The sequence below is a fragment of the Lolium perenne genome, chromosome 4 (genome assembly GCF_019359855.2).
Source record: "Lolium perenne isolate Kyuss_39 chromosome 4, Kyuss_2.0, whole genome shotgun sequence".
NCBI classification, from domain to species: Eukaryota; Viridiplantae; Streptophyta; class Magnoliopsida; order Poales; family Poaceae; genus Lolium; species Lolium perenne.
This window is the reverse complement of record NC_067247.2, coordinates 125,771,422-125,785,157: the sequence shown is the minus strand read 5'-3', so window position 1 is coordinate 125,785,157 and position 13,736 is coordinate 125,771,422.

Genomic DNA, 13,736 nt, shown 5'->3' with positions numbered 1-13,736 from the left:
TCAATTCACATCAACGCATAATTCAGATAAGTGGACACTTGTTAATGTTTATGGCCCTTGTAGAGGACCAGAAAGAGATGCTTTTGTGCAATGGTTGTATGACCTGGAAATCCCTTTGCAAGAACTATGGCTCCTTCTGGGGGATTTCAACTTTATCAGATCAGTGGATAATAGAAACAAGCCGGGGGCTGATTTAAATGATATATTCTTGTTTAATAGTGTCATCAGTCACTTGGGTTTGATTGAGTTACCTCTTAAAGGCAGGCGTTTCACTTGGTCAAATATGCAAAGCATTCCTTTATTAGAACAAATTGATTGGTTTTTCACAAGTTGTGAGTGGACTTTGAAATTTCCAAATACAGTGGTACAACCTTTGGCAAAAATAACTTCGGACCATGTTCCTTGTGTGGTTACTATTTCCACTAAAATTCCTAAAGCAAAAATATTCCGGTTTGAGAACATGTGGATTGAGCAGCCGGGTTTTTATGAACTTGTTGAAAGAGTGTGGAATATGCCAGTAAAATCTAGTCATACAGCAAATATGCTGACTGCAAAATTCAAGAATCTTAGATATGAACTAAAGAAGTGGGGGAAAAGCTTATCTCATCTCAAGCATCTTATTGAAAACTGTAATAAAGTGGTTCTCCTCCTTGATGAGCTTGAAGAACATAGAGCTCTTAGTACTCCAGAATTTAATTTTCGGAATACAGTCAAGGTACATCTAAAAAAGCTACTCTCTATTCAGTCCACTTATTGGAGAAATAGATGTACAATCAGATGGGTTCAACTTGGTGGTGAAAACACGAAATTTTTCCATGCTAAAGCTACTGAAAGGTACAGACACAATACCATTACTGAGATCAAAGATATTGATGGCCATGTGTTAACAGATCATCAAAGTAAGGCTCTTGCTTTCTGGAAGTGTTATAAGGAAAGAATGGGTGTTTCTAATGGAGAGGTAGCACAGGCAGATATCTCTCACATTGTTCAACGTGTTGAGGGTTTAAACTGTCTCTCTCGGCCTTTTTCTGAAGAGGAAGTGGATAATGTCATCAAGCATATGAAAGTGGACAGGGCACCGGGGCCAGATGGTTTCAATGGAATGTTTGTCAAGAAATGCTGGAGAATAATAAGGAAAGATTTTCTGCAACTATGCCAAGATTTTTATTCTGGGAAGACTCCTTTACATAGTATCAATGGCTCATATATTACTTTAGTACCAAAGAAGAATTCACCTGAAACTGTCAATGACTTCTGACCCATCTCGTTGACAAATACTTGCCTCAAATTTCTCACCAAGTTGGCTGCCAACAGGCTTCAGGATCACATCAAAGATTGTATTCATGAAAATCAGTATGGATTTATCAAATGTAGAACAATACAGGATTGTCTTGCCTGGACCTTTGAATATATTCACCAATGTCAGCAATCAAAAAGGAAAGTTATTGTCCTGAAATTGGATTTTGAAAAGGCGTTTGACACCATTGAACATCAAGCTATTATTAAGATCTTGCAGCAGAAAGGTTTTGATGAAACTTTCATAGGATGGATTAAAGAGATACTCTCCTCTGGTTCTTCAGCAGTGTTATTAAATGGAGTTCCGGGCAGAAACTTTGTATGTAGAAGAGGGGTCCGTCAAGGAGATCCGTTGTCCCCACTCCTGTATGTTTTGGGTGGTGATTTGTTGCAAAGTTTTATTAATCATGCGTACAGAGAGGGAAGGCTGAAAACTCCTATTCCAAATAGAGTATCAAATGATTACCCAATAGTACAGTATGCAGATGACACAATAATTGTTTTGCCAGCAGATCCTAGTCAGTTGCAAATCCTTAAGCAAATTTTGGAAGAATATACGGAATTCACAGGTCTTAGGGTGAATTATCATAAGTCGTCTTTGGTACCAATCAACATGGATGATCTAGAGACCAATAGCCTAGCCTCTCTCTTTCAATGTGCTGTGGCAGCTATGCCTTTCACTTACCTTGGCTTACCAATGGGAACCACCAAGCCCACCATAAGAGATTTATCCCCATTGACAGACAGAATTGAAATGAGATTAACAGCTTCGGCTTCATTCTTCTCTTATGGGGATAGACTGGTTTTAGTTAACTCTGTTTTGTCATCTATGCCGATCCATTTCCTCTGCTCTTTAGATATTCCTGATGGTGCCATTAATATTATTGATCGGGCTAGAAGACATTGTCTATGGCGCAAAAGAAAGGAGGAGGATAAGGCACTATCACTTGCCTCGTGGGACATGGTGTGTAGGCCAAAAGCAAAAGGAGGTTTGGGTATTATCAATCTCAAGATACAGAACAAATGTCTTTTGTTGAAGCATTTGCACAATTTTTACAATAATGCTGATCTACCATGGGTACGTCTGGTTAAGCATGCATACTACTTTAATGATGCTCCACATGCTTGTTGGAGATATGCCCAAGAGGCAATAATAAAGTGGTTATTATAATATCTTTGTGTTTATGATAAATGTTTGCATACCATGCTATAATTGTATTAACCGAAACATTGATACATGTGTGTTATGTAAACAACAAGGAGTCCCTAGTAAGCCTCTTGTATAACTAGCTTGTTGATTAATGGATGATCATGGTTTCGTGATCATGAACATTGGATGTTATTAATAACAAGGTTATGTCATTAGTTGAATGATATAATGGACACACACCCAAATGAGCGTAGCATAAGATCAAGTCATTAAGTTCAATTTGCTATAAGCTTTCGATACATAGTTGTCTTAGTCCTTCGACCATGAGATCATGTAAATCACTTACACCGGAAGGGTACTTTGATTACATCAAACGCCATTGCGTAAATGGGTGGTTATAAAGATGGGATTAAGTATTTGGAAAGTGTGAGTTGAGGCATATGGATCAATAGTGGGATTTGTCCATCCTGATGACGGATAGATATACTCTGGGCCCTCTCGGTGGAGTGTCGTCTGATTAGCTTGCAAGCATATGATTTGATCATAAGAGATGACATACCGCGGTACGAGTAAAGAGTACTTGTCAGTAACGAGGTTGAACAAGGTATGGAGATACCGATGATCAAACCTCGGATAAGTAAAGTATCGTGTGACAAAGGGAATTGACATCGCATGTAAATGGTTCAATCGATCACTAAGTCATCGTTGAATATGTGGGAGCCATTATGGATCTCCAGATCCCGCTATTGGTTATTGCTCGGAGAGGTGTCTCGACCATGTCTGCATAGTTCGCGAACCGTAGGGTGACGCGCTTAAGGTTCGATGTCGCATAAGTAGATTTGAATATGGTATGGAGACGAAGTTTGTTCGGAGTCTCGGATGTGATCCAGGATGTCATGAGGAGGTCCGGAATAGTCCGGAGAATAAGATTCATATAAGGGAAGTTGATTTCTGGGTTTCGGAAATGTTCGGGATTTTTCCGGTGGTTGACTGGAAGGTTCTAGAAGGTTCCGGAGGGGTCCTCCATGGGGCCCATGACCTAGGAGGCCTAGCATGGGCCGAGGGGATGCTCCCTGGCCTAATGGGCCAGGGGCACATGGCCCCAAGGCCCAGGCCGGCCAACCCCCTAGGGTTTCCTAGGGGGGGATCAACTTGGGGGAGGGGAAAGCCCTCTCCCCCCTCTTGGCCGCCGCCCCCCAACCCTAGATGGGAAGGGGGGCCACCTTGGCCGGCTGGCCCCCTATATAAAGAGGGGAGGGTGGCCGGCCACACCCCCATCCATTGCCTCCTCCTCTGGCCGCCTCTCCCTCCACCATACGCTGCTCCGGCTTAGGCGAAGCCCTGCAGCTTTTCTTCCTCCACTACCACCACCACGCCGTCGTGCTGCTGGAATTTGGAGGAGATCTACCACACCTCCGCTGCCCGCTGGAACGGGAGAGGAAGGAGCTTCATCGACACCGTACGCGCGACCGAGTACGGAAGTGCTGCCGGATTGCAGCACCGGGGACGATCGTCTACACCAACAACGAGATTAATCTCGTAGGCTTTGGAATCTTCGAGGGTTAGTCTCATCTCCATCTCGTTGCTTAGATCTTGTAGATTAGATCTTGGGTGTTCCATAGATTAGATCTTGGATTTATTCGTCTTGCGATAGGAAATTTTTTGTTTTCTATGCTACGAACCCCATCAGTGGTATCAGAGCCATGTCTATGCATAGATCTGTTGCACGAGTAGAACACAATGGTTTTGTGGGCGGTGATGCTCTTGTTGCTTTAGTTTGTGTACTTTGCTTCTTGCGGGATGGTGGGATGAAGCGGCCCAGGCTAACCTTACATGACCGCGTCTCATGAGACTTGCTCCACGCTTGACATGCAACTTGTATTGCATAAGTGGCTTTGCGGGTGTCTGTCTCTCCCACCATAGTGAAGATTGTAACTTACACTTCTATTGTCAACACTAGTATCACCATTGTGGTTCATGTTCGTAGGTAGATTGGATCTTACTCGAAAACCCTAAACCACGTAAAATATGGAAACCAAATTAGAGGCGTCTAACTTGTTTTTGCAGGGTTTGGTGATGTGATATGGCCATGATGTGATGATGATTATATTTGATGTATGAGATGTTCATTATTGTATTATGGCAACCGGCAGGAGCCTAATGGTTGTCTTTAATTTTGTTAAAGACCTGCGTGTCTATTCATCATGTAATAGCTTTATTTCAAGTAGTTGTTATAGTAGCTATAAGTGATGGACAACCATGAAGCGGCGCCACTGACCTTGACGCCATGCTGGTGATGATGGAGATCATGTCCATGCTTTGGAGATGGAGATCAAAAGCACAAAGACGAAAGGCCATATCATATCACACATTATGAATTGCATGTGATGTTAATCCTTTTATGCATCTTATTTTGCTTAGATCGTGACGGTAGCATTATAAGATGATCCCTCCCACTAAATATCAAGATAATAAAGTGTTCATCCTTAGTATGCACCGTTGCTAAGACTTGTCGTTTCGAAGCATCTCGTGATGATCGGGTGTGATAGACTCTGCATGTGCATACAACGGGTGCAAGCCAGATTTGCACACGCGGATACCAAGGTTGCCTTGACGAGCCTAGCATGTACAGACATGGTCTCGGAACACGGGATACCGAAAGGTAGAGCATGAGTCATATGAATGATATGATGAACACTTTGAGTGTTCGCCTTTGAAGCTACATCTTTTCTCGTGAAGATCGGACTTGGTGTAGTGGATTTGGTTCGTGTAATCACTAAAACAATGCGAGGGATGTTGTTTTAAGTGGGAGTTCACCTAGTTAATTTCAGAATTAAATTGAACTCAATTTATCATAAACTTAGTCTAAACTCTTTGCAAATATGTTGCAGATCATGGCGCCCCCCTCCATCAATTTTAACCAGTTCCTAGAGAAAGAAAAGCTTAAGGGCAATGGTAGCAACTTCACTGACTGGTTCCGTCATGTGAGGATTTTCCTCACTGGTGGAAACCTGCAATTTGTGCTCGAAGCACCGCTAGGTCCCCCACCACCTCCTGCAGTGTCCGAGGACATAAAGAATGTTTATGAGACTCGGGCAACTCGGTACTCCGAAGTTCAGTGTGCCATCTTGTGCAGCTTAGAGGCAGAGCTCCAAAAGCGTTTTGAGCACCACGACCCCTGTGAGATGATGCGTGAGCTCAAACTTATCTTTGAGACTCATGCGGCCGTGGAGAGCTATGAGGCCTCAAAGCAGTTCTTTACCTGCATGATGGAAGAAGGCAGCTCCGTTAGTGAGCACATGCTCGTCATGTCCGGGCATGCGAAGAAGCTCAATGACTTGGGGATGATGATCCCTAACCAGCTGGGTATTCATCGTGTCCTTCAATCACTGCCACCAAGTTACAAGAACTTCGTGATGAACTACAACATGCAGAACATGAATAAAGATTTACCTGAAATCTTTTCCATGCTGAAATCTGCTGAAGTAGAGATTAAGAAGGAGAACCAAGTGTTGATGGTCAACAAGACCACCAGTTTCAAAAAGCAAGGCAAGCCTAACAAGGGTAACTTCAAGAAGGGCGGCAAGAAAGTTGCACCGCATCCTGAGAAGCCTAAGGCTGGTCCTAAACCTGAGACTGTGTGCTATTACTGCCAGGGGAAGGGGCACTGGAAGCGCAATTGCCCCAAATACTTGGCCGATCTGAAGAGCGGCCACGTCAAAAAGAAAGGTATATTTGATATACATGTTATTGATGTCTATCTTCTTGGTTCTCGTAGTAGTGCCTGGGTATTTGATACTGGTTCGGTTGCTCACATTTGTAACTCGAAACAGGAACTGCAGAATAGACGAAGCCTGGCAAGAGACGAGGTGACGATGCGCGTTGGAAATGGATCCAAAGTCGATGTGATCGCTGTCGGCACGCTCCCTCTACATCTACTTTCGGGATTAGTTTTAAACCTTAATAATTGTTATTTGGTACCTGCGTTGAGCATGAACATTATATCTGGATCTTGTTTAATGCAAGACGGTTATTCATTTAAGTCTGAGAATAATGGTTGTTCGATTTATATGAGTAATGTCTTTTATGGCCATGCACCTGAGATGAATGGTTTATTCTTGTTAAATCTCGATAGTAGTGATACACATGTTCATAACATTAATGCTAAGCGAATGAAATTGAATGATAATTCTACTTATATGTGGCACTGTCGTCTTGGTCATATTGGAGTGAAGCGCATGAAGAAACTCCATTCCGATGGACTTCTTGAGTCACTTGACTTTGAGTCACTTGACAGATGCGAAGCATGTCTAATGGGAAAAATGACTAAGACTCCATTTTCTGGTACAATGGAGCGAGCTACAGACTTATTGGAAATCATACATACCAATGTGTGCGGACCAATGAGTGTAGCATCGCGCGGTGGTTATCGTTATGTTCTAACCTTCACGGATGATCTGAGTAGATATGGATATATTTACTTTATGAAACATAAGTCCGAGACTTTTGAGAAGTTCAAGGAATTCCAAAGTGAAGTAGAAAATCAACGTAACAAGAAGATTAAGTTTCTGCGTTCTGATCGCGGAGGCGAATATCTGAGTTATGAGTTTGGCATGCATTTAAAGAAATGCGGAATACTTTCACAGTTGACACCGCCGGGAACACCACAGCGTAATGGTGTGTCCGAACGTCGTAATCGAACTCTGTTAGATATGGTTCGGTCTATGATGTCTCTTACCGATTTGCCGTTATCGTTTTGGGGTTGTGCATTAGAGACAGCCGCATTCACTTTAAATAGGGCACCATCTAAATCCGTTGAAACGACACCGTATGAACTATGGTTTGGAAAGAAACCTAAGCTGTCGTTCCTTAAAGTTTGGGGTTGCGAAGCTTATGTAAAGAAGTTACACGACTAGCTAGAACCAAAAGCGGAGAAATGCGTCTTCATAGGATACCCTAAAGAAACAATTGGGTACACTTTCTATCACAGATCCGAAGGCAAAATCTTTGTTGCCAAGAACGGATCCTTTCTTGAGAAGGAGTTTCTCACTAAAGAAGTGACTGGAAGGAAAGTAGAACTCGACGAGGTTAATGAACCTTCTCTCATAGATCGAGTAGCGCGATGCGGAAGAAATTCCTGCACAGCCTGCACCGATAGGAGAGGAAGCGAATGATCATGATCATGAAACTTCGAACGAGGAAGCTATTGAACCTCGCAGATCGACGAGGGAACGTACCACTCCTGATTGGTATGATCCCTGTCTGAATGTCATGATTGTGGACAACAATGATGAGGACCCTGCGACGTATGAAGAAGCAATGATGAGCCCAGATTCCAACAAATGGCAAGAAGCCATGAAATCCGAAATGGGATCCATGTATGATAACAAAGTATGGACTTTGGTAGACTTACCTGATAGCCGCAAGGCTGTCGAGAATAAATGGATCTTTAAGAGAAAAACAGATGCTGATGGTAATATTACTGTCTATAAAGCTCGACTTGTCGCAAAGGGTTCCGACAAATTCAAGGAGTTGACTACGATGAGACTTTCTCACCTGTAGCGAAGCTAAAGTCTGTGAGGATTTTGTTAGCAATAGCTGCATTTTTCGATTATGAAATCTGGCAGATGGATGTCAAAACGGCGTTCCTTAATGGTGATATTGAGGAAGAGTTGTATATGGTACAACCCAAAGGTTTTGTCGATCCTGAAAATGCTGACAAGGTATGCAAACTTCAGCGTTCCATTTATGGACTGAAGCAAGCATCCCGGAGTTGGAATCTACGCTTTGATAGAGTGATCAAAGACTTTGGTTTTATACGGACTCATGGTGAGGCCTGTATTTACAAGAAAGTGAGTGGGAGCTCTGTAGCGTTCCTGATATTATATGTAGATGACATATTATTGATTGGGAATGATATAGAACTATTAAGCAGTGTTAAGGGTTATTTGAATAAATGTTTTTCAATGAAAGACCTTGGTGAAGCAGCATACATTTTAGTCATCAAGATTTATAGAGATAGATCAAGACGCCTAATAGGCCTTTCACAGAGTACATACTTGGACAAGATTCTAAAGAAGTTTAGAATGGATGAAAGCAAGAAAGGGTTCTTGCCTATGTTGCCAGGTAAGGTCTTGAGTAAGACTCAAGGTCCAGCTACAGCAGAAGAAAGAGAGAGGATGAGCAAGATCCCCTATGCTTCGGCGATAGGCTCTCTCATGTATGCCATGCTGTGTACTAGACCGGATATCGCACATGCTGTTAGTTTGACCAGCAGATATCAAAGTGATCCAGGAATGGAACACTGGACAGCGGTCAAGAATATCCTGGAGTACTTGAAAAGGACTAAGGATATGTTTCTTTGTTATGGCGGTGACCAAGAGCTCGTTGTAACTAGTTACACCGATGCAAGTTGGAACACCGATCCTGATGACTCTAAGTCTCGATGCAGGTACGTGTTTATATTGAATGGTGCGGCGATGTCTGGAGCAGTTCAAAGCGGTGCACGGTGGCGAAATCTTCAACAGAATCTGAATATATAGCGGCTTCAGAGGCTTCATCGGAAGCGGTATGGATGAAGAGGTTCATTGTTGAGCTTGGTGTGGTTCCTAGTGCATTGGACCCGTTAGTCATTTATTGTGACAACACGGGTGCCATCGCCAATGCAAAGGAACCAAGGTCACACAAGAAGCTGAAGCATATCAAGCTGCGTTTTCATTCGATTCGCGAGTACATCGAAGATGGTGAAGTAGAGATTTGCAAAGTACACACAGATCTGAATGTTGCAGATCCGTTGACTAAAGCTCTCCCTAGGGCAAAGCATGACTAACACCAGAATGCTATGGGTGTTAGGTACCTTACAATGTAATCTAGATTATTGACTCTAGTGCAAGTGGGAGACTGTTGGAGATATGCCCAAGAGGCAATAATAAAGTGGTTATTATAATATCTTTGTGTTTATGATAAATGTTTGCATACCATGCTATAATTGTATTAACCGAAACATTGATACATGTGTGTTATGTAAACAACAAGGAGTCCCTAGTAAGCCTCTTGTATAACTAGCTTGTTGATTAATGGATGATCATGGTTTCGTGATCATGAACATTGGATGTTATTAATAACAAGGTTATGTCATTAGTTGAATGATATAATGGACACACACCCAAATGAGCGTAGCATAAGATCAAGTCATTAAGTTCAATTTGCTATAAGCTTTCGATACATAGTTGTCTTAGTCCTTCGACCATGAGATCATGTAAATCACTTACACCGGAAGGGTACTTTGATTACATCAAACACCATTGCGTAAATGGGTGGTTATAAAGATGGGATTAAGTATTTGGAAAGTGTGAGTTGAGGCATATGGATCAATAGTGGGATTTGTCCATCCTGATGACGGATAGATATACTCTGGGCCCTCTCGGTGGAGTGTCGTCTGATTAGCTTGCAAGCATATGATTTGATCATAAGAGATGACATACCGCAGTACGAGTAAAGAGTACTTGTCAGTAACGAGGTTGAACAAGGTATGGAGATACCGATGATCAAACCTCGGGTAAGTAAAGTATCGTGTGACAAAGGGAATTGACATCGTATGTAAATGGTTCAATCGATCACTAAGTCATCGTTGAATATGTGGGAGCCATTATGGATCTCCAGATCCCGCTATTGGTTATTGCTCGGAGAGGAGTCTCAACCATGTCTGCATAGTTCGCGAACCGTAGGGTGACGCGCTTAAGGTTCGATGTCGCATAAGTAGATTTGAATATGGTATGGAGATGAAGTTTGTTCGGAGTCTCGGATGTGATCCAGGATGTCATGAGGAGGTCCGGAATAGTCCGGAGAATAAGATTCATATAAGGGAAGTTGATTTCTGGGTTTCGGAAATGTTCGGGATTTTTCCGGTGGTTGACTGGAAGGTTCTAGAAGGTTCCGGAGGGGTCCTCCATGGGGCCCACGACCTAGGAGGCCTAGCATGGGCCGAGGGGATGCTCCCTGGCCTAATGGGCCAGGGGCACATGGCCCCAAGGCCCAGGCCGGCCAACCCCCTAGGGTTTCCTAGGGGGGGATCAACTTGGGGGAGGGGAAAGCCCTCTCCCCCCTCTTGGCCGCCGCCCCCCCCCCCAACCCTAGATGGGAAGGGGGGCCACCTTGGCCGGCTGGCCCCCTATATAAAGAGGGGAGGGGGTAGCCGGCCACACCCCCCATCCATTGCCTCCTCCTCTGGCCGCCTCTCCCTCCACCATACGCTGCTCCGGCTTAGGCGAAGCCCTGCAGCTTTTCTTCCTCCACTACCACCACCACGCCGTCGTGCTGCTGGAATTTGGAGGAGATCTACCACACCTCCGCTGCCCGCTGGAACGGGAGAGGAAGGAGCTTCATCGACACCGTACACGCGACCGAGTACGGAAGTGCTGCCGGATTGCAGCACCGGGGACGATCGTCTACACCAACAACGAGATTAATCTCGTAGGCTTTGGAATCTTCGAGGGTTAGTCTCATCTCCATCTCGTTGCTTAGATCTTGTAGATTAGATCTTGGGTGTTCCATAGATTAGATCTTGGATTTATTCATCTTGTGGTAGGAAATTTTTTGTTTTCTATGCTACGAACCCCATCAATGCTGTGGCTGTTTGTGGTTCTTTCTGGTGGCGGAGTATCATGAGGTTGTCTGATTACTATAGGCAGATTTGCAAATGCAAAGTTGGTAATGGGGAAACTATATTATTCTGGTCTGATGCCTGGATGTCCCAGTCTTTGGAGCAGGCCTATCCCAGATTATTCTCTTTTGCGACAGACAAACTATGCTTAGTAAAGCAAGCTCTGTATAGCACGGATTTAGCCAATAATTTTCATCTACCACTTTCAGTAGAGGCTGCACATGAGTTACGATTATTACAACAGAACCTTGAGGGGTTTGCTATGAATTCAGAATTGGCAGATATGTGGACTCTGACGTGCTCAAAGGATGGCACATACATTCCCAAAAAAGTATATGATCTCAGTTTTAAACACTTGCCTAATCACTTTCCTTCGCAGTGGATTTGGAAAAGCAAATGCATGTCTAAGCATAAGTTCTTTGCATGGCTAATATTACATGACAGAATTAACACTAGAGAGATGCTGATCAGAAGGAATTGGAAGGTTACTGACGATCATACTTGTGTTCTTTGCCCAACCAGAAGCCTGGAGGACTGGTCACATTTATTTTTCCAATGCTGTTTCAGTACCAGAATATGGTCTTATTTGCAGATATTTTTGGGCATGGGTTCCGGGCCTGAAATGTTGATGCATGCCAAGAAACAATTCACGGGTCCTTGTTTTGTGGAAATAGTCATTTTGGCATGTTGGAATATATGGAAGCAAAGGAATGATAAAATTTTCAAAGGGATGAAACCTTCTTTTAGAGCGTGGAAAGCTGGTTTTCTACAAGATATTACCCTGCTTAAGTACAGAGTGAGGAAGGGTGATGTTCACATATTAGCTGCATGGATTGACAACCTCTTGTAATTTATTTTTTATTTTTTTGTACATATAGTAGAGTAGATTTTGACTCTGTTTCTAACCTCTAATTAATAAAAGAGCTGCGGGGGACTCCCCTACAGTAAAGCTTCAAAAAAAAACAAAGAAAGGGATAGAGCCAAGGGAGTGGAGTGTACCTCTCCCAAGGTAGGAGGAGCAGCCGATGTTGGGATAATCGGCTTTTCCGTGGACTTGGCTAGGTTAGCCACTTGGGCAGCCACGATCGTCGAGGTGGCTAGGTCCAGCGTGGCGGACGGCATCATTACCTCCTCGACGTCTCCGCTAGAGGTATCATTGGTCTGCCAAAGGGAGTAATTAGCCGATCCAAGTGGCAATGGGTTAGCATAAAATATAAACCAGGGAGATAATTACATTTGAAACCTCCTGGCTTGATGGAGAAGCTCGTGGGTCTTTGCGAGCCCTCTTGACACATCGACGCTTCACGCGTGACCCTGTTCTGATCGGAGCTTGAAGGGCAGCAGGCTCGGGGGTTGACCTTTTCTTGGAAGCCGACGCTAGCGAGTCCGTCTGGCTCTGTGTGGTGGATCTCCCGGAGTCGTCCGGGTTCGAGTCCCTTTGGCTGGACTGTGCCTCCCCGCTGGAGTTTTCTTCGGTGGAAGTCTGTAAAAAGAAGGACAAGCATGTTGCAAAAGACTCGGAGGACAGATAAATTTAGCCAAGGCACGAGTCAGCTTACGTGCAAGCTTTCTTGGGCGGGAGCTTTGCGCTTCAGGGTCTTTCTGGCAGCTACTTTCCTCACTGCCTTCCTCGCCTGGATTGAGGCTCGGGGGGCAACTGGCCCCGAGGATGCTTTACTCTTGGGAGCCGATTTCGGTGAAATTGGCTGGCTCTCCATTATGACCTTCTTCAGGGGTGGCGAGCTCTGGCAGAAGAGAACCACCGGGGCTGGGGGAAGGAATTTGAAGGGGGAGCCATCGGCTTGCACAGGCTCCGGGCCATCTTGTTGCTGCCAAGAGATAGAGTCAGGTTACAAACAATTATCATGAGCCATTGCAAGAAATTTATAAGTAATGGTACCTGGTCTGCAGGAACGTCATATTCGGCATCAAGTTGTCTCATGAGCCATTGCAAGAAATTTATAAGTAATGGTACCTGGTCTGCAGGAACATCATATAAGGGGGAGCCATCGGCTTGCACAGGCTCCGGGCCATCTTGTTGCTGCCAAGAGATAGAGTCAGGTTACAAACAATTATCATGAGCCATTGCAAGAAATTTATAAGTAATGGTACCTGGTCTGCAGGAACGTCATATTCGGCATCAAGTTGTCTCAGCAACGGTCCTAGAGCTCTTCTGAATGCATGGGTCTTCCACATGGACCACCAAGTCTCGAAACCATCGGTAGTGGTGGTGAAACGGAGGTTGTGGGGAATTGGAATGGCCAGAGCGTCAAAGAAGGTATAGCACCTTTGGCCAGTAAGGATGTCAGGCAGTTCAGCTCTGCTTGCTGTCAGGTGGTGGAGAAAGAAGTGTGGGGGCACCTTCCCAAGACCAAGCTGCCGGGCTACTACTACCGGTTGGTAAGACTCATAACCAGGCTTGATGATCCGGTTTGAGGTACTCATGCCAACTGGGAGAAAGCAAGGACGAATCATGATAGAGTACAAGTGCCGGGTGCTAGCGTCATCGGCAAAGTTATCCAATCAGAAGGAGACTGGGTTCTCAAAGTTCTCCGATTCAGTATAAGGATAGAACAGGGGGTTGTCCAAGCCTTGGAAGAAAATCTTGAACCACCCTGCTGCTTCCTT